At 40.3% G+C, this 19,695-nt stretch overlaps 1 long non-coding RNA gene across 1 annotated transcript in view; it reads left to right on the top strand.

The window, feature by feature from the left end:
• Window positions 1-19,695, top strand: part of LOC118887048 — a 100,779-nt gene that overhangs the window by 57,685 nt on the left and 23,399 nt on the right. The window contains exon 4 of the long non-coding RNA XR_005017870.1: window positions 18,796-18,911. This is a non-coding gene — a long non-coding RNA (uncharacterized LOC118887048). The remainder of the gene's footprint in view (window positions 1-18,795; window positions 18,912-19,695) is intronic.

The raw sequence follows: 19,695 nt of genomic DNA, 5'->3' as shown, positions 1-19,695 counted from the left end.
CACCCTCTCCAGCATTTATTGTTTCTAGATTTTTTGATGATGGCCATTCTGACCGGTGTGAGATGATATCTCATTGTAGTTTTGATTTGCATTTCTCTAATGATTAATGATGTTGCGCATTCTTTCATGTGTTTGTTGGCAATCTGTATATCTTCTTTGGAGAAATGTCTATTTAGGTCTTCTGCCCATTTTTGGATTGGGTTGTTTGTTTTTTTGATATTGAGCTGCATGAGCTGCTTGTAAATTTTGGAGATTAATCCTTTACAGCAAAGGTTTTTAACCTGGGGTCCAAACACCCTCCTGTTCATGGTTGAGTTTTAGTGTGTCTGTGAATCCCTTGAAATTGCAAATAAATTTCCATAAATGTGATTTTTCTGGAGAAAGAGTTCTTAACTTTCATCAGATTCTTCAGAAATTGGTGTCCCTAAAAGGCTAAGAGCCACTGGTCTGTCCTGTCTATGACCTTGATCTAACTTGATACACACGGTTCCTTGTTTGTATTTCTAACCAGTAGAGTATGAATTGATTTTGCCAAGGCCTTAACATTTCCTACCATTCTGTGTGTCTCTCTCTTACTTTTGTTCTTTTTGATTACACATTTTTCTGGTTGGACAACCGATTTCTCGGTATTCTTTTAAATCTTTCTTGTGAGCTTTAAGTTCCTCAATGATTTAACTTATGTTGGTGATCCTTAAACATGTCATGACTTTTTCTTTTCTTAAACTATTTTAGTATGGACTGTATAAACATCCAAAAGAGGGACTTCCCTGGTGGTCCAGTGGGTAAGACTCTATGCTCCCAATGCAAGGGGCCCAGTTTGATCCCTGGTCGGGGAACTAGGTCCCGCATGCATGCTGCAACTAAGAAGCCCGCATGCCGCAACAAAGATCTTGCGTGCCGCAACTAAGACCTGTGCAGTCAAAATAAATAAATAAATAAATAAATATTTTTTAAAAATCCAAAAGAGCACATGTGAAATTTAAAGAAAATTAAAGCAATTAAAAAGCACCAGGGGGGCACTTCCCTGGTGGTGCAGTGGTTGGGAATCTGCCTGCCAATACAGGGGACATGGATTCGAGCCCTGGTCCGGGAAGATCCCACATGCCGCAGAGCAACAAAGCCCATGAGCCACAACTACTGAGCCTGTGCTCTAGAGCCCGCAAGCCACAACTACTGAGCCTGCGTGCCACAACTACTGAAACCCGCGCACCTAGAGCCCACGCTCCACAACAAGAGAAGCCACCACAATGAGAAGCCTATGTACCACAACGAAGAGTAGCCCCCGCTCACTGCAACTAGAGAAAGTTCATGCACAGCAATGAAGACCCAATGCAGCCAAAAATAAATAAATAAAAATTTTTAAAAAGCACCAGGTCACCATAACCCAGTTCAAGAATTATAATATTGTCAGTATCCTATTATCTATACCACCATCCCCCCAAAGAAAACCTCTCCCAGAAATAACCACTCTTCTAACCTTGTGATAACCATTTCCTTGCCTATCTTTATAGCTTTTCCATGTAGATATGCATTATTTAGTTTTGACTGTTTCTGAACTTTATATAAATGGAATCATACTAAATTATTTTTATCTTGCTTTCTTAGCTCAGTATTTGTAATATTAATTCATGTTGCTGCATATAGCTGTAGTTCATTCATTTTTATTGCTTTGCAGTGTCTTTTGTATGAATATACCACAATTAATATATCTATTTCACTGTTGATGGACAGTGGATGGTTACCTATTAATAGCTGTTAAGAATAACGTCATCTTGGACTTCCCTGGTGGCACAGTGGTTAAGAATCCGCCTGCCAATGCAGTGGACACGGGTTCGATCCCTGGTCCGGGAAAATCCCACATGCTGTGGAGCAGCTAAGCCCGTGCTCCACAACTACTGAGCCTGCACTCTAGAGCCAGCGTGCCACAACTACTGAAGCCTGCGCACCTAGAGCCCGTGCTCCGCAACAAGAGAAGCCACCGTGATGAGAAGCATGTGCACTGCAAAGAGTAGCCCCCGCTTGCTGCAACTAGAGAAAGCCTGCGCGCAGCAACGAAGACCCAACACAGCCAAAAATAAATAAATAAAAAATAAATTAATTTAAAAGAAAAGAAAGAATAATGTCATCTTTTTCATGTATGTGGTGTGTATGGGCAAGATTTTCTCATGGGTGTGTACCTAGAATTGGAATTGCTAGTTTGTAGGATATGAGCAAATTCAACTTTATTTAGAAAATGCCAATGATTTTCCAAAGTGGCTCTAGGAATTTAAGTTCTCATGAGCAGTGAATGGGAATTGTTCCACATCCTCAGTAATTGTTGGTGTTATGAGTGTTTTTATTTTAGCTATTCCAGAAGCATGTAGTTGTATCTCATTGAAGTTTTAATTTGTATTTTTCTGATTATTAATGAGGTTGGGAATTTTAAAATATACTTATTACTATTTGGATCTCTTCTTTTTTTTATTATTTATTTTTGGCTGCGCTGGGTCTTCGTTGCTGCGCGCAGGCTTTCTCTAGTTGCAGCGAGCGGGGGCTACTCTTCGTTGCAGTGCGCGGGCTTCTCTTTGCGGTGGCTTCTCTTGTTGCAGCACACGGGCCCTAGAGCATGTGGGCTCAGTAGTTGTGGCGCGTGGGCTCTAGGATGCACGGTCTTCAGTAGTTGTGATGCACAGGCTCAGTAGTTGTGGCTCGCAGTCTCTAGAGTGCAGGCTCAGTAGTTGTGGCACACGGGCTTTGTTGCTCTGCGGCATGTGGGATCTTCCTGGACCAGGGATTGAACCCGTGTCCCCTGCATTGGTAGGCAGATTCTTAACCACTGTGCCACCAGGGAAGTCCCTGGATCTCTTCTTTTGTGAATTGCCTGTCCAAGTGTTTTGCCTAGTTATTATTAGGTTGTCTCTAACTTTTTTTTTTTTAATATTTACTTATTTATTTATTTAGGCTGCACCAGGTCTTAGTTGTGGCACGCAGGAACTTTGTTGTGGCATGCAGACTTCTTAGTTGCAGCATGTGGTTTCTTAGTTGCAGCACGCAGGATCTAGTTCCCTGACCAGGGATCAAACCCGGGTCCCCTACATTGGTAGCGCAGAGTCTTACCCACTGGACCACCAGGGAAGTCCCATGCATTGCTAGTAATTTTTGACTAGATGCCAGATATTGTGAATTTTATGCTGTTGAATGCTTGATTTTGTTGTGTTAAAAGATAAACTGATACATATTAAATTTTTTAAAGTGTATTTGGGCAAAAATCTATTCAAATCAGGTAGCATCCAATCTAGCAGAAAGAAAGGCACTCTGAGGAGCTGTACAAAATGAAGGACGTTTGTAGGCAGAAAGGAGTGGGAACAAGGAAACTAGACTAGGCGAAATATCGGGTTGGTTATTGCAGTTACTTTCCTTTAAGGGATGGCAGGGGTCTATCAGGCAGGTTATCGAACTAATGCTGATCAAGTGATCTTAGATTGACTGCTTTAATTCCATTTCTGAGAAAGCCGAAACTATAATCAAGTCTCAGTCTGGTGACATGGGACTTCGCATAAGCAACTCCATTTGGGGCCTGTTGTCTTATTTTTAACAGTTGTATCCCTTTAAAGAGTGATGGACTTTATTTTGTCAGATGGTTAATTTACTTGAGAATCTAGAGTAGCCTGTACTCAAGGCTAATTTAGCCCCACTACTGTAGGAGACTCACCTGGGCCCCATGTATTTAATGTAATGAGGTCTCTCCATGCTGGCTGGTGGGTGGTTGAAGAATTTCCAGCCTGTGTGAGCCCACAGAAATTTTGACTTACAAATCTGCAAGTAATTGTTCTCTTTCTGGCAATTGTTTGCCTAGCCTCATGGAATTGCACCCTTGGTCAGATTGGTTTTGAGCCCAACACTCAAGGAGACCCCCGTGCAGATTTCTGAAGCTCTTTCTCTGTGTATATTCCTCCTCTGTGGTGTTTTGCCCCCTAATTCTGCCTGGACCTCCCTGAACTCTGATCTCCGTTTCCTCAGGTCAGTGAAGCTCTTTTGAGATTCCCCTCCTATGTTGCAGTCCAGAAATTTCCTGCAGGCAGAAAGCCTGGGCAATTATAGGTTTCGTCTCATTAGTTTCCCTTCACAGTCCCGTACTACCTGTTTTTCTATGTTTGAAAATGTTTGTTTTTGCATAAATTCTGGGTTTTTTTAATGTCAAGAAGGCAAGTCCCATAGTGGTTACCAAGTTTTCAGCTTTTTACATGTTATTTTCTTTGTGATTCTTTCTATTGTACAAATCTGAGAAAATAACTATCCTCTTAGAAATATAATAAACCCACCTTTGAATAAACCCTTCTTTCAGAGAAAGAAGAGGTGGGTTTAGTAGTGAGGATGGAAGAGTGAATTTAAGAGATACTGTAATAGGAACAAGTGTTAGGATCTGGTCATTACACATGGGGGTGTGGTGTGTAAAAATAGCAAGACATTAAAGATGACCTAAAGTTATAATAAAAATGGTATTTCTTCAGTCTGAAAATAAAGCTTCAGTCAAATGAGAAGATGTCCTCATCCTGAGGTAATGTCACTTATTATTTTTTGCAACTTGAGTAAGAAGATGAAGGTACGTATCCAAAGAAGACATGACAATATTAAAGAAGTCACACTATATAAACAATGAGATGTTATATAAAAAGCACTAAACTGTGAGTCAGAAATTCTGCATTTTAGTTCCCATTCTATCATTTACAGGCTCTGTAGCCTGTAGTCATCTGAGCCTTAGTTTCTTTGTTTGTTCGATGGGAAAAACATGTCATGCTTACCTCCCAGGTGAGGCTCAAATGAAATAATGCAAGTGAGAGTGCTTTGTAAATCACTTACATCATCCACAGGTAAGATATCACTGTATGATTGTTACTGTTTTGCCTAGTAAGTATCAAGATGTGGAAGATCAGAGTAAAGCTTCAGTCAAAGCCAGATAGTTGTAATCTTGGAGTGTTTCCTGTAGAAGTTGTCATTAAAGATAGAAACAATAGCTAGGTGGGAAGGAACTGGCATGGGAACCACCATAAACAAAACTTAAGAGGCAGAAACAAGCTCTCTTTTTATGTTACCACCTGGGACAGTTTACCCTCCCCCTGCAAAGAATAGGTGATCAACACTTTGAGGAAATTAGAGCGGAGAGTTTAAAGGCTGGAGTGGGGATTTTAGGAGTGTGCTGGGGGAGAGGTGAGGACACTGGCTGAGAAGCAGCTAAGAGGGATGGCTGGAAAGAGAGAAAGATGTTGGAGAGAAAAGTGGTTTTCTCACTATTTGGCTAGAGTGGGAGTGAATGGTAATTATAAAAGTAATGTCAACTAATTGTAGAAATTCATGCATAACAGAAGGGAAAGCCCTCAACTCTTTTTCACTTTGGAGAGGTGACTGATCCTAATAATTTGGTGTATGTCCTTTCACACTTTTCCCAATGCATACATAACACATATAATACAAACTTAAATTCACACCAAACAACAGTTACCTCCCTAAACTTAGAATCCTTCTCTGCCGTTGCCTTCTTAGTCCCTGTGCTAATTCTCTTCCTGACCCCCACATTAGCTTTCTTGCTTTTTCTTCCTCACCCCTAACAGGAAATGAACCTCAAGGCTCAGTCCTTGGCTTCCCGCTCTTCCCTCTACAGTCTTTGCTCTTGAAGATCACTTCCAAGCAGATGACTCCCCAGTTTCCTCTTCAATACCTGACTTATCTCAAGAGTTTCGAGTCTATATCTCCTACAACCTGCTGGATATCTCTTCCTTGATCTCTTACCCACCCCTCTCACTTGGACCTTGTCTACAGCCAAGGTCAGCCATTTGTCTCAAAAGGGCTCCTTCTTCCACATTTCCTGTTTTTGTCATTTATATTCCCCTAAATTCATGTGCTCAGAACCCTGGCTTTGGTCCAATTGTTTCTTCTCTCAATATCTTTCTCCTCCATATCATCTTTTTTTTTTAAATAGATTTTATTTATTTATTTATTTATTTATTGTGTTGGGTTTTCCGTCGCTGCGCACGGGCTTTCTCTAGTTGCCGAGGGCTTCTCATTGCAGTGGCTTCTCTTCTTGCGGAGCACAGGCTCTAGGCACACAGGCTTCAGTAGTTGTGGCACACGGGCTTCAGTAGTTGTGGCTCGTGGTCTCTAGAGCACAGGCTCAGTAGTTGTGGCACACGGGCTTTGTTGCTCCGCGGCATGTGGGATCTTCCCTGACCAGGGCTTGAACCCATGTCCCCTGCATTGGCAGGAGGATTCTTAACCACTGTGCCACAAGGGAAGTCCCCATATCATCTTTTCATTCCCTCTTTTCACCACCTACACTATGACAGTCATCCTGCCACAGATTTCTCCCTGCCCTTATCCATGTCCTCATAGCTGTCACACCAACCTTTATAAAACACTGTTTACATCTTAATCTTCTATTCCTCCTCAACATGGAATTCCTCACCTTCTTGCTTAGCTGCCACTGTCCCAATTCCTCAACCTGGCGATGATACCTCTCACAGTCTAGCACCAAATTATCTTTCCAATCTCATCACCGTGACTTTTCTATACCTCCTTTCCATTCCAACCCAAATAATTTAATCATTGTTCTCTGAAAACGCCTTTTACCTGTTGACTCCTGGATCTTTGTTCAAACTGCTAACTCAGCTTAAATTCTGATTCCATTTTTCTGAACTTGTCCAAGAACCCTAGTTCAAAACCAAGTCAAACCTTGTCTCCTCCAAGAAGAATTTTCTGACCATCTCCACTGTCAGTGGTACCGTCCCTTCCAGAACCTGAGGACACTGATTATTGATAGACTAGATTGGTCTTTCTATATTATCTCTTTAGATACTTGTTTGGCCTCTTTGAGTTTCCCATGTATAGTGACTATACTTCATTCCTCTGTTTACCTTCAGTGCCTGGCACAGGGCCTGGGCATCACAGATGTTCAATAGCTTTTATGAAATGATTATGCTTGGGGATAGAATGTTGATGGTGTAGAGACAAAGCAGATAAAGTTTGGGGGATAAAGAAGAGGGATATTATGAGAAGAGTTGAGGAATAAAATTGTGGCAGAGGACAAAGAGAAAAGGTCAAAGGAGGGGCAGAAATGGGTGTCTGGGAATGAAGGACATAAACATGAGATTGAGTGAAGATCGTGCTCCCACCTGTCTTTGGTAGGCCCAGGAATAGAGGCCCTATCAAGATGTGGTCATGAGGTGGTTGTGTGACAGGCCTCGGGCTAGGGAGAATTAGCTGGAGTTGGCTCTCTCAGCTCTACTGCAGCAGGCAGCCAATGAATTATTTAATTTAACTCTTACAGAGACTCAAAGAAGCACCTGCTAGAAGGCCTGGTTGCTTGTTTCACAGAAAAGGAAGGGTAAAGATAGGAAAGTATTTTGTTTACTGGATTCGTTCACAAAATGTTTGTTGAGCACCTATTATATACCAGGCACCAAGAATACAAGGATTTTTGTCCTCAAGGAGTTCCTAGTCTGGTGGGGGAAACAAAATGATTTTAAAAAATGCAACTGTATGTTACTATAAGAATGAATTCTATACAGGGTGTGGAGCACAAAGCAGGGATGGGTCAGTTTACCTTGGGGAGACAGAAAAGACTTCTCAGGGGAACAACTTGAACTGAGCCTTGAAATCTGAGTAGGCATCTGCCAGGTTGGTGGGAACAGAGGAGAGTTGGGGAGAGGGGAGGCATTCTGGGCAAATAGGCAGCAAGAGTTCCAGGGAGCTGGTGAAATTTCAGGGAAATTCATGATGTTGGGGCCAGGAAGAGATAAGTGATGTGGTTGGAAAGGAAACAGGAGACTCATGAGAAGAGTTCTTTGGAGTGCTGGTGAGAGATGATAAGGGCCAGCAACAAGGCAGGATTAGCAGGAATAGATGTGGGGGAGGGTGAAAGAGATGCTAAGGAAGTGGAATTGTCAAGACTTATTCCATTGGTGATGGTAGGGAGAGAATGGGGAGAAGAATGTGAGAGAGAGGGTGGAAAAGGGGGAGAGAAGGCAAGAGAGGTTGATCCAGTAAGACTTCCTGGTTCCTGGCTGAGGCAAGTAGGTGTATGATGGTATCATTTACTGAGATGTGGGACACATAAGGAGTGGAAGGATTGGGAAATACAATAAACTTGGTTTTTGGCAAATCAAGTTTGAAGCACCTCTTGGAGTTGTAGAAGAGTACCTCATGGCCCACTTCACTGTCCACTGCTTTGCATATGTAAAGCTTTGATGTCTGAGAAAGGTCAAAAGAATCCTTGGTAGAGTGACTATAAGCAAGTGCAATCCAATTCAAAATAAGTTCTTGAACGTTTACTATGTGCCACACTGTGCAACACACACTAATCTCCAAGGGGACTCTCTCTGCCTTGTTCACATTTGCATCCCAGTGCCTGGTACAGTGACTGATACACAGTGGACATTTAATTAATATTTGTTGAATGAATAACTGAATGTATGAATGAACATGTTTGGTAATGAGAATACAGCAATGAATAGCTCCTGAATCCCTCCCTTCGGAACTTACTGTCTGGTTGGGGAGACAAATGCATGCACGAACAGTGTCAAACAGCATATTAATGCTTGAATAGAAGTTGGATGTAAGGGCAATAAGGACTCGGGGGAGAGGGAGTGACTTACTCAGTCCTTGTGCTGGGTTTTACAGTTTTCTAGGCAGAGAAGAGGAAAAGACATTCCAGGAGGAAGGAACAGACCATATAAAGGCCTAGAAGGGTGAAAGTGTCTGACATGGTTCTCAGACTAACAGTTTAGTGCAGCTGTACTCCACATGGCAATCATCATGCCTGCCATCCCCTTATAAGGAAATATTCCCCATCCACATCCCTTGCTGAGGGAAAGCTCTGAGTGTTCTTGCTTTACACAAAATGAAACTGCTGTTCAGCCACAGGTGACTACTCACCCCAAAACAGACAAATCATAAGCTGTCTAGCAGCCTAAGAGGTATACTTGAGCGGAACCACTGTCAAAACCAGAAGGACCAGGGCCAGTCGCTCACTGTGATGTGAGTATGTCTTTGTGTGTGGTGGTGGTGATGGTGGTGGTATGGAAAACCAGAGAGAATCGGGCAGTTAGCCATAGTATCAAAGATGGAGAGAAACCAGAGAGGCCAAGCTGGCCATAGGAAACAGAAGTTACAAAAAAAGTAGACGCCACGTGGCAGAAAAAAGACATGCTGAGCAGAGGGAGAAGCAGCAGTTGTTTTCAGAGTGAGAAGCAGATGGAATCAGAGGTCATCCAGTTATATCACCATCTACATATATTAAAACCCATTAGTAATGTTAGAATACTTGCTGTCAACCATCAAACATATTTAATAATTCATTAGGAGAGGATATTTGAAATTTCTGTTGTTCTTCCTTTATTCCCAGTGACCCAAGTTTCCTGCTCATATCATTTCTGTTTGAAAACTTCTTTTCACAATTCTTAGTTTTTCTTTATCTGAGAATGTCTTTATTTCATCATCATTTCTCCAGGATATTTTTCCTGGATATAGAATTCTGAGTTAACAGTTTTTTTCCTCTCAGCACTTAAAAAATATTATTCTACTTTATTCTGGCCTCCATTGTTTCAAATGAGAACTCCACACTCATTTGAATCATTGTTTCTCTACAGAAGTGTGTTTCTTTTCTCTGGCTGCTTTCAAGATTTTTTCTTTGTTTTTAGTTTTCAGTGGTTTGATTGTGATATGCCTGGGTGACGATTTTTTGTTTGGTTGGTTTTTTATCCTGTTGGTAATTTGGTGAACTTTTTGAATCTATAGGTCTATGTCTTCTATAAAATTTGAGAAGCTTTGTTAAGCCATTATTTCTTTTTAAGAAGTTTTTTCCTATACCACACTCTCTTTCCTGTGCTTCTTTGACTCTGATGACATGAATGTTAGACCTTTTGGTTTTGTCCTACATGTCCTTGAGGCACTGTTTACTTTTTTCAATCTCTTTTCCTCAATGTTATTCAAATTGCATAGTTTCTATAAATATATGTATACTTTTTATTTTATTTATTTATTTTTGGCTGCATCAGGTCTTAGTTTCAGTGTGTGGGCTTCTCTCTAGTTGTGGCGTGCAGGCTTAGTAGTTGTGTGAGCATGTGGGCTCAGTAGTTGTGGCACTCAAGCTCTTTAGTTGTGGCGCACAGGCTCAGCCTAGTTGCCCTGCAGCATGTGGGATCTTAGTTCCCCGATCAGGGATCAAACTCACATCCCCTGCATTGGAAGGCAGATTCTCAACCGCTGGACCACCAGGGAAGTCCCTATTACTTGTATTCAAGTTCACTGAATCTTTCTTTCATCAGTTCCTTTCTGTCATTGAGTTCATTCAGTGAATTTTTTAAAAAATTTTACTTATTTTAATTTTCAGTTCTAGAATATTCATTTGGTTCTTCTTTATATTTTCTATTTATTTCCTGAGATTTTCCATCTCTTCATGCATTTCAACAGTGTTTGCCCTTACTTGTTGGAGTATTTTATAATCACTCCTTCAAAGTCTTTGTCAAATAATCCCAACATCTGTCCCAATATCTTCACATTGATATCTATTGTCTCTTCTCATGTGAGTTGAGATATTCCTGATATGAGTAATTTTGGAGTGTAATCTGGATATTTTGAATATTATGTTATGAGACTCAATCTTGTTTAAGTCCTATAGAGCATGCTGGTATTTTTGTTTTCTCAGGCAATTGAGCTGGTTGGATTCAGTTCACAAATTCCAATCAGTGTTCTGTGGTTGTGGTTTCAGTGCCAGTTCTATTTTCCAGGCCTTTTCAATGCTATTTGGATCTGTCCCACTTTTGTGCCACCCAGTGGCCAGTGGTAGCCTGTCACTTAATTCAGTTCTCAAAGTCTGTTGACTTTGTTCAGTTCTCCTGTCTGTTTGTGATCTGATCTTTACTTGTGCAGTTCAGGAGTGAGCCCAGGAGTTCATATACAACATTTTGGGGTTCCTTTCCTAAGATCTTCCCTCATTGTGGTGCACAGACTTATTGCGGTGGCTTCTCTTGTTGTGGCACGTGGACCCTAGAGCGCATGGGCTCAGTAGTTGCGGCATGCGGGCTCTAGGGCACCAGGCTTCAGTAGTTGTGGCTCACGGGCTCAGTAGTTGTGGCTCGCGGGCTCTAGAGCGCAGGCTCAGTAGTTGTGGCGCACAGGCTTAGTTGCTCCGCGGCATGTGGGATCTTCCCAGACCAGGGATCAAACTCGTGTCCCCTGCATTGGCAGGCAGATTCTTAACCACTGTGCCACCAGGGAAGTCCAAAAGTATGATCATTTTAACCTTGTAGTGTTTGTTTTGATTTCCTTATGTGACACTGCATTCTTGCATCTCAAATAACTCTTATGGGGTTATTTTCCTTCTTCTTGGGAGCACATTCTCTGAAGGTTTTTATTATTATTATTATTTATTTATTTAATTTATTTATTTGGCTGCGCCAAGTCTTAGTTATGGCATGCACGATCTTCATTGCGGCACGCAGGATCTGCGTTGCGGCATGCGAACTCTTAGTTGTGGCAGTGGAATCTAGTTCCCTGACCAGGGATCAAACCAGGCCTCCTGCATTGGGAGCGTGGAGTCTTAGCCACTGGACCACCAGGGAAGTCCCTCTCAGAAGTTTTTTTTAAAGCATACCTTTAGAAGTAAATTTCCTCATTATTATTTTTTAATTTGAAAACACCTTTATTTGAGTTTTGCTGGGCTCACATTTCTTGGTTCACCAATGCTTTCTTTCAGTATGACAAATACCTGATTCCATTGTTTTCTGTCTTCCATTGTTGCTACTGAGACTTTTGTTGTCATGCTAACTCTTGCCTTTGCTGGTGATCTTTCCTTTCTTTCTGACTATTTACAGGGCCTTTTCATCTATGGTATTCTGAAGTTTTACTCTTGAGTTTCTGGTTATGAATTTTGTTCATTTTTTTCTGCTTGAGAAGCGCTGATCTGTGAGTGTTAATGCTTCATTTGTTCTAGAATACCATTAACCAATATTGGTTAAAATATTTCCTTTTGTCTCTTATGACCATACTTTCCTTCTAAAACTCTAGTTATTTCTATATTATACCTTCTCATTTTATCCTCCATGTCTCTAAATCTTTCTTTCTTTTTTTTTTTTAAAGATTTATTGATTGATTGATTGATTGCTATGTCGGGTCTTCGTTTCTGTGCGAGGGCTTTCTCCAGTTGCGGCGAGTGGGGGCCACTCTTCATCGCAGTGCGCGGGCCTCTCACTATCGTGGCCTTTCTTGTTGCGGAGCACAGGCTCCAGGCGCGCAGGCTCAGTAGTTGTGGCTCACGGGCCCAGCTGCTCCGCGGCATGTGGGATCTTCCCAGACCAGGGCGCGAACCCGTGTCCCCTGCATTAGTAGGCAGATTCTCAACCACTGCGCCACCAGGGAAGCCCCTAAATCTTTCTTTTATATTTTTTCATTTCTGTATCTGTTTTTCTCATATTCTGGATACATCCTTTTGACAAATCTTCCAATTCTTTCATTGTTTCTTTAATTGTTCCAAATGTTCTTTTAAAGCCATCCTTTAAGACTTTAATTTCAACAATCCTATTTTTTCTTGTTTCTAGAATATGTTTTTTCCTGATCCATCCATTCAATCTGGGTCACTTTTTTTATATGCTTTCATTTGTAAATACAACTCTTTTTACTGTTTAAGCGTTTCATATGTATTTGTCACTGTATTTGTCACTTCTAGTAGCTTTATTCCCTTGGGCTCTAACTCTGTTTTTTTCTTGCTGCTTCAGATTTTACTCATAGTGGCTGGCTTCCTTGTGTGTTTGATAATCTTTGTGAATTGATTGCTTAATCTTAATATGTGGGAGAAGCTTTCTTGCAGAGAGTGTTTGCTTTGGCTTCTGGAGTAGTCAGGGAGTGCTCCAGTGTAAGACCACTTTATCCTTCCTTTGAAGGTACTGGCTCGGATTAGGAGTTGCCTGCTGTTGTTTCAAGGTTAAATGCCCCCTGCAACATTATTCCTCTAGAAATCGGGACTCTGTGCATCCCTGCCTTTCCTGGATGCCTGTCCATACAAGCTGAAAACCTGCCTCTCTTTCTCCTCATCACTCTAGCTCTCTGCTAACCAAAACACGTAAAAGAACAATTTAGAATTACTGGAAAGGAAATTTATAATCAGTGAAAACCACAACAGTATATAGGATAAGTTCTAGACTGAAAACAGTCTATTTTATTTAAAAAATTATCATTCAATTCAAGTTTTCAAATTTATTTGCATGGCATTGAGCAAAGTCATTTATGGTATTTTAAGTGTTCTCTATCTCTTTATTTCCTTCCATTATTTGTTCTTTTGTATATTTGCACTTTCTCACTTCCTCATTTTTGATTGGGCTGATGAGTTATTTACCTTTAAAAAAAGTATTTTAGATTTGTATAGTAGTTCTGTTTTTCTTGTTTTCTAATTTATTATAATTTGGTTTTCTTCGTTTGTTCCTTTCTGCAGCTTTCCTTTGGTTTATTTTGTTATTATTTTCTGTCTTTTAAAAAAGATGCTTATTTCTCCATTTTGTTTTGAAATATGTATTTAAGGTGATTAAGTATTCCTCTGAGTACTACTTGAGCCACATTTCATAGATTCTGGTATATATTCTTTACATTATTATTTTATCATTTCCATTAATTCTTTTGTTTTGGGTTATGTTTCCCTTTTGACCCAATTATATGAAAGAGAGCTTTATTTTTAACTTCCAGAACAGAGAGGACTCTTTGATTTTCTTATTAAATTCATTTGTTGCAATATGATTATAGGATATTTTCTGCATTATTTCTGTTTTGGGGGGGTTTGAAATATTTCGTAAAGTCTTAAATATGATTAATTTTCATAAATATTATTGGCCACTTGAAAGGATGAAGTATCCTCTACTTTCAGGATGCAAAGTTTGATATATATCAGTAAGGTCTACTTTGTTAATTATATTGTTTAGGTCAACTCTATTTTTAGGGTTTTTATTTTAACTTTGTTTTTTGTTTTTTTTGGCCTCACTGCATGGCTTGCAGGATCTTAGTTACCCAACCAGGGATTGAACCTGGGCACCAGCAGTGAAAGCGCCGAGTCCTAACCACTAGACCGCCAGGGAATTTCCCTATTTTTAGTTTTTTAAAAAATTATTATTTGTTTTTGATTGGATGAAGCAAGTAAATTAAAGCCTCTTTTTTATTAGCACTTCTTCTTTTCCAATTTGTATTCCTTTTATTTCTTTTTCTTCTCTGATTGACGTGGCCTTCCAAAACTATGTTGAGTAATAGTGGTGAGAGTGGACATCCTTGTCTTTTTCCTGATCTTAGAGGAAATGCTTTCAGTTTTTCACCATTGAGTATGATGCTTGCTGTGGGTTTGTCATATATGGCCTTTATTATGTTGAGGTAGGTTCCCTCTATGCCCATTTTCTGGAGAGCTTTTATCATAAATGGGTGTTGAATTTTGTCAAAAGCTTTTTCTGCATCTATTGAGATGATCATATGGTTTTTTTTTTTTTAAATAGCTACTCTATTTATTTATTTATTTATTTTTAGCTGTGTTGGGTCTTCGTTTCATGCAAGGGCTTTCTCTAGCTGCGGCAAGCGGGGGCCACTCTTCATCGCGGTGCGCGGGCCTCTCACTATCGTGGCCCCTCCCGTTGCGGGGCACAGGCTCCAGACGCGCAGGCTCAGCAGTTGTGGCTCACGGGCCTAGTTGCTCCGCGGCATGTGGGATCTTCCCAGACCAGGGCTCGAACCCATGTCCCCTGCATTAGCAGGCAGATTCTCAACCACTGCGCCACCAGGGAAGCCCGATCATATGGTTTTTATTCCTTAATTTGTTAACATGGCGTATCACATTGATTGATTTGCGTATACTGAAGAATCCTTGCATCCCTGGGATTAATCCCACTGATCATGGTTTATGATCCTTTTAATGTGTTGTTGGATTCTGTTTGCTAGTATTTTGTTCAGGATTTTTGCACCTGTGTTCATCAGTGATGTTGGTCTGTAATTTTCTTTTTTTGTGATACCTTTTTCTAGTTTTGGTATCAGGGTGATAGTGGCTTCATAGAATGAATTTGGGAGTGTTCCTCCCTCTGCAATTTTTTGGAAGAGTTTGAGAAGGATGCGTGTCAGCTCTTCTCTAAATGTTTGATAGAATTCGCCTGTGAAGCCATCTGGTCCTGGACTTTTGTTTGTTGGAAGATTTTAATTGCAGTTTCAATTTCATTACTTGTGATAGGTCTATTTATATTTTCTAATTCTTCCTGGTTCAGTCTTGGAAAATCGTATTTTTCCAAGAATTTGTCCATTTCTTCATGGTTTTCCATTTTATTGGCATATAGTTGTTTGTAGTAGTCTCTTATAATCCTTTGTATTTCTGCAGTGTCAGTTGTGATTTCTCCTTTTTCATTTCTAATTTTACTGATTTGCATCCTCTCCCTTTTTTTCTTGATGAGTCTGGCTAAGGGTTTATCAATTTTGTTTATCTTCTCAAAGAACCAGCTTTTAGTTTATTGATCTTTGCTATTGTTTTCTTTGTTTCTGTTTCATTTATTTCTGCTCTGATCTTTATGATTTCTTTCCTTCTACTGACTTTGGGTTTTCTTTGTTCTTCTTTCTCTAGTTGCTTTAGGTGTAGGGTTAGATTGTTTATTTGAGATTTTTCTTGTTTCTTGAGGTGAGATTGAATTGCTATAAACTTCCCTCTTAGAACTGCTTTTTTTTTGAATTTTATTTTATTTTATTTTTATACAGCAGGTTCTTATTAGTTATCTATTTTATACGTTTTAGTGTATACATGTCAATCCCAATCTCCCAATTCATTCCACCACCACCACCCCCCAGCCACTTTCCCCTCTTGGTGTCCGTACGTTTGTTCTCTACATCTGTATCTCTATTTCTGCCCTGCACACTGGTTCATCTGTACCATTTTTCTAGGTTCTGCATATATGCGTTAATATACGATATTTTTTTTTCTCTTTCTGACTTACTTCACTCTGTATGACAGTCTCTAGATCCATCCACATCTCTACAAATGACCAAATTTCGTTCATTTTTATGGCTGAGTAATATTCCATTGTATGTATGTATCACATCTTCTTTATCCATTCGTCTGTTGATGGGCATTTAGGTTGCTTCCATGACCTGGCTATTGTAAATAGTGCTGCAGTGAATATTGGGGTGCATGTGTCATTTTGAATTATGGTTTTCTCTGGGTATATACCCAGTAGTGGGATTGCTGGGTCATATGGTAATTCGATTTTTAGTTTTTTAAGGAACTTCCATACTGTTCTGCATAGTGGCTGTATCAATTTACATTCCCACCAACAGTGCAAGAGGGTTTCCTTTTCTCCACACCCTCTCCAGCATTTGCTGTTTGTAGATTTTCTGATGATGCCCATTCTAACAGGAGTGAGGTGATACCTCATTGTAGTTTTGATTTGCATTTCTCTAATAATTAGTGATGTTGAGCAGCTTTTCATGTGCCTCTTGGCCATCTGTATGTCTTCTTTGGAGAAATGTCTATTTAGGTCTTCTGCCCATTTTTTTTTTTTTAAAGGTTTGCATTTCTTGTAAAATTTATTTTATTTTATGGTTGTGTTGGGTCTTCGCCTCTGTGCGAGGGCTTTCTCTAGCTGCGGCAAGTGGGGGCCACTCTTCATCGCGGTGTGCGGGCCTTCCCACTATCACGGCCTCTCCCGTTGCGGAGCACAGGCTCCAGACGCGCAGGCTCAGCAACTATGGCTCACGGGCCCAGCCGCTCCGCGGCATGTGAGATCTTCCCAGACCAGGGCCCGAACCCGCGTCCTCCGCATTGGCAGGCCGACTCTCAACCACTGCGCCACCAGGGAAGCCCCCTGCTCGTTTTTTGATTGGGTTGTTTGTTTTTTTAATATTGAGCTGCATGAGCTGTTTATATATTTTGGAGATTAATCCTTTGTCCATTTATTCGTTTACAAATATTTTCTCCCATTCTGAGGGTTGTCTTTTTGTCTTGTTTGTAGTTTCCTTTGCTTTGCAAAAGCTTTTAAGTTTCATTAGGTCCCATTTGTTTATTTTGTTTTTATTTCCATTACTCTAGGAGGTGGATTAAAAAAGATCTTGCTGTGATTTATGTCGAAGAGTGTTCTTCCTATGTTTTCCTCTAAGAGCTTTATAGTGTCCAGTCTTACATTTAGGTCTCTAATCCATTTTGAGTTTATTTTTGTGTATGGTGTTATGGAGTGTTCTAATTTCATTCTTTTACATGTAGCTGTCCAGTTTTCCCAGCACCATTTATTGAAGAGATTGTCTTTTCTCCACTGTATATCCTTGCCTCCTTTGTCATAGATTAGTTGACCATAGGTGCGTGGGTTTATCTCTAGGCTTTCTATCCTGTTCCATTGATCTATATTTCTGTTTTTGTGCCAGTACCATATTGTTTTGATTACTGTAGCTTTGTAGTATAGTCTGAAGTCAGGGAGTCTGATTCCTCCAGCTCCGTTTTTTTCCCTCAAGACTGCTTTGGCTATTCGGGGTCTTTTGTGTCTCCATACAGATTTTAAGATTTTTTGTTTAGAACTGCTTTTGCTGCTTCCCATAGGTTTTGGGTCATCGTGTTTTCATTGTCATTTGTTTCTATGTATATTTTGATTTCTTCTTTGATTTCTTCAGTGATCTCTTGGTTATTTAGTAGCACACTGTTTAGCCTCCATGTATTTGTGTTTTTTACAGTTTTTTTCCTGTAATTGATTTTTGCCAATTGTACCCTTTAGCTTTATAAAGTAACCTTGCTTTCTTGGCTCAAATTCCACCTTGTCGATTATTAAAATCATGACTTCTGCTTTAAAAAACTTGTTGTATACCATTGCCCATGTTTTAATCTTTAAAATAAACTTTATTTTTAAGATTGGTTCTAGATTTACAGAAAAATTGTACTGAGATTTACATAAAAATTGTACAAAATTGAAGGTTGTACTGAGAGTTTTCATATACTCCACACCTAGTTTCCTCTATTGTTAACATCTTAGGTTAGTACAAGGCTTTAAACATGAAGAGAGTGGGAGGAAGCAAATAACAGAAATTGATAATATAGTAAGTGGAGAAACAAGAATACACATAAAACATTTAAAAATAAACTAGTAAAATAAGCAAATCTCAAACGAGCTTTATTTTTTTCACAAAGTGAGAGAGTAGGAATAAACAATGAGAAGGAATGAAAGAAACACCACTTATACAGTACAGGCTTAAAAAAAAAAAATGTAGTAACTGCAGCAGGGATAGACAGGAGGGAGTACTCTAGGATTCCCTGGTAATTTACAAAGCCTGTTGTTTGAACCTCATCATTACCTGACACATCTAGGTTTCTTTTGTTTGTTTGGTTTGGTTTGGTTTTTTTGGCCATGCCGTGGCTTGCGGGATCTTAGTTCCCTGACCAGGGATCGAACCCGGGCCCCTGCAGTGAAACTGCCAAGTCCTAAACACTGGACCACCAGGGAATTCTCCATGCTGTAACATTTTATCCAGTTAAAAGTGTCAACGGCCCTCTTTTTAAGTAATTATTGTTGCTTTGATTTCAGCCAGTCCACAAAGTAGAAAATATAACCCACCTGGTCTGAAGATGAGACACTAAAACCACACATTTTAATTCCTCAGTTTATTGCTCATGGTTTAAATAGAGAGCCCTCTAGGGGGCAGCAGTGGAATAACAGGAGCTGCTGTTTGGATATTGTGGAGAAGAGGGAGAGACAAAATGGTGACCTCTAGACCAGAGCTTCTAGGTAAAAGAGAAGACTTGGCGTTAGAACTCTTGATCCTTTCTCTTACTGTTTACAGATGGCCACCATGTCACACACTGCAGTGGAAACCATTGACAGAGGATCCAATGTGAGTGCCCACCTGGAGTTGTGCAGCAGTGCAGCCCTACAGGAGTAATACAGATGGAGTGAGAGGTAAGAACTGATCAGAGTCAGATCAAAGGAATGTGATCGAGATTCCCAAAGGTGTTTTGAGCCTGGTGTAAAAGGAAGGGAGAGAGAGGATTGATGGGAAAATTAGGGGTGTGTAGTCCAAATGGGAATCACCATTAACAAAGATTTAGAGGCAATAGTAAGCCTCTTATGTGCAGTGATTCCTGGGCAGATTGTCTCAGTAAAAGAAGAATCATTGCACCAGCCTCTCCTGGTAGATTAGGGTGGAATTTTTTTTTTTATTGAAGTATAGTTGATTTATAATGTTGTGTTAATTTCCGCTGTACAGCCAAGTGCTTCAGTTATACATATATATATTCTTTTTTTTAATATATTCTTTTTCATTATGGTTTATAATAGGATACTGAATATAGTTCTCTGTGGTATACAGTGGAACCTTGTTGTTTATTATGGTGGAATGATTTGAAGACTGGAGTGAGTCCTTGGCCCACCCACATTCAGTCTTTTTTTTTTTTTTAATTTATTATTTATTTATTTATTATTTTTGACTGCATTGGGTCTTCGTTGCTGCATGCGTGCTTTCTCTAGTTGCGGTGAGCGGGGGCTACTCTTCGTTGCGGTGTGTGGGCTTCTCATCGCGGGGGCTTCTCTTATTGCTGAGCATGGGCTCTAGAGCACAGGCTCAGTAGTTGTGGCGCACGGGCTTAGTTGCTCCGCAGCATGTGGGATCTTCCCGGACCAGGGCTGGAACCCGTGTCCCCTGCATTGGCAGGCGGATTCTTAACCACTGCGCCACAAGGGAAGT

This window comes from Balaenoptera musculus, chromosome 20 (assembly GCF_009873245.2).
Source record: "Balaenoptera musculus isolate JJ_BM4_2016_0621 chromosome 20, mBalMus1.pri.v3, whole genome shotgun sequence".
NCBI lineage: Eukaryota > Metazoa > Chordata > Mammalia > Artiodactyla > Balaenopteridae > Balaenoptera > Balaenoptera musculus.
Note: the sequence above shows the minus strand (reverse complement) of the source record. Positions and strands in the feature narration are given on the sequence as shown.